Consider the following 2076-nt stretch of genomic DNA (forward strand, 5'->3'; position numbering starts at 1 on the left):
GCAAACCATTTAAAATCGCAAAGCATGCATGACTGACTGAATAAACCAATTGAAACTCAACTTCAATGAAGTGTATCATCAACATGTAACCATAACTTGTAAGGAACCCATAACCTTTGCAATCATTTGGAGCCCATAATCTTTTTTCCCCGAATATGCACGAGTGTGTGTACTATATATTAAAGAAGAGGATGGGGGTAAAGAGCCGCTCCACGGTAGTGTTACAAGATTACAGTTACATGAACACCACCAGTACATCCACTCACTAACTTGCCGCAATAGCCCACCCTTCCACCTCACTAAAGAATCTACTAAGCTATCCTTTAAGCAACCCCACTTGCTGCCATGTGCGTCCCTCCTTTCCGATCCTAAGAATAACATAGTTAATTGACGGCGTGGCTCCCTCGTAGACAACAGCATTGCGATGCTTCCAAATCTCCCACATGGCTAGAATGAACAAAGCATTTAATTTGTAGTCCTCTTGTACTGCCCTCTAACTCCCCTATACGTGCACCAGTCCAAGAGGCTTTTATCTGTCGCGGGCAACCATTCCGGTTTACCAAAAGAATGAAGGATCGCAGTCCAAACCTCACTTGCAAGCAAACAGTGGATTAGGAGGTGACTTATGCTCTCTTCCTCCTGGCTGCATAGCGGGCAGCACTGCTGATGATCCATCCCGCGTCACGCTAGATGATCGAAAGTCCATCACCTATTTTGAATTGCGAGCTAGGTGAAGAAGCGACATTGTAGTGGAGCTTTAGACTTCTAGGTGAATTCTGCCGTAGGGATGATCTCCTTGCCCCAGTACTGTGCAGCATAGGCAGACTTTGTCGAGAAGTTGTCGTTTGTCTCCCAAGACCAAGTTACTTCATCCTACTGCTTAAGATCCAGCTCCACCCTCGTGGTCCACATCCACAACGTGAAGTATGTTAGATAGGCTAGTAGTTGTGTACGTGACATAGACGTCACGGTGTAACTTGTGTACGTACGTGGAGTTGTACCCGAGCAGGTTGTTACGTGGATCTCTATCTTGTGTATAGACTTGGACTAGGGGTCAAGTCACAACAACAACCTGCCGATCATGTATCTGATTCTTTATATAAACACGTACGCGTCCCTGTCACAGATGACATACGCTTCCACCATCGTAGTCTTTACATGGTAACCAGAGCCATCCTCGAGCACATCCATGGCGTCGTCTTCAAGTTCCTTCCCATCCTCGCCATTCGCGCACGCTGCCACCGAGAAGCTCACGAAGGGCAATCAGGCCCTATGGCGGGTGACGGTGCTCTCGGCCATCCGAGGCGCACAGATGGCCAAGTACCTCGACATCGAGCAGTCACCGCCGCCTATGCAGATTGATGTCACTTCATCTGATGGCAAGACGACGGCGAAGGCGCCAAACACTGAATTCCAAACCTGGTATGCCGAAGATCAACAAGTTTTCTCCTATCTCCTGACGACACTGCCTCGTGAGATCGCCATCCATGTTGCATCATGTCACACCGCTGCTGAACTCTGGAACACGGTGGGGGGGATGCTTGCATCTCACACCCGTTCTCAGACCACCAACGTCAGGATTGCCCTCGCCAACCTGCAGAAGGGCAACTCCTCCATCACCGACTATATATGTCGCGAAGATCAAGTCCCTCTGTGACGAGCTGATCGCTGCAGGGAAGAAGGTGGACGACGACGACATCGTCTCCCACATCCTCGCCAGGCTAGATGAAGATTTCGACCCGGTGGTGTCTGCCATGTGTTCCCGGGTGGAGCCGGTGACCGTGGCCGAGCTGTTTTCATAGCTGCTTAGCTTCGAGACGAGGCTCAATCTTCGGGGTGGAGGGTCTCAATCCTCTGCCAACGCCGCCACTCGAGGCCGCAGAAACGGTGGCGATGGTGATCGCGGTCGCCGCCAAGGCGGCAATGGTGGTGACCGCGGCGGGCGCGGCGGCGGCTACTCCAAGTCAGGAGGGCGCGGCGGTGGACACAACGGTGGTGGCGGGGGCAACTACAACAACCATGCCTTTGCCGCCCCTAGAGTCCAGTGCCAAATCTGCGGCAAGATGGGTCATCCAG

The 2076-nt window shown here is 51.8% G+C and overlaps 1 pseudogene; it reads left to right on the plus strand.

The window, feature by feature from the left end:
- The first annotated feature begins 1679 nt into the window (after window positions 1-1679).
- LOC123047852 (uncharacterized) lies at window positions 1680-1818 on the plus strand (annotated as a pseudogene).
- The last annotated feature ends 258 nt before the right edge of the window (window positions 1819-2076 follow it).

This window comes from Triticum aestivum, chromosome 2B, assembly GCF_018294505.1.
Source record: "Triticum aestivum cultivar Chinese Spring chromosome 2B, IWGSC CS RefSeq v2.1, whole genome shotgun sequence".
NCBI classification, from domain to species: domain Eukaryota; kingdom Viridiplantae; phylum Streptophyta; class Magnoliopsida; order Poales; family Poaceae; genus Triticum; species Triticum aestivum.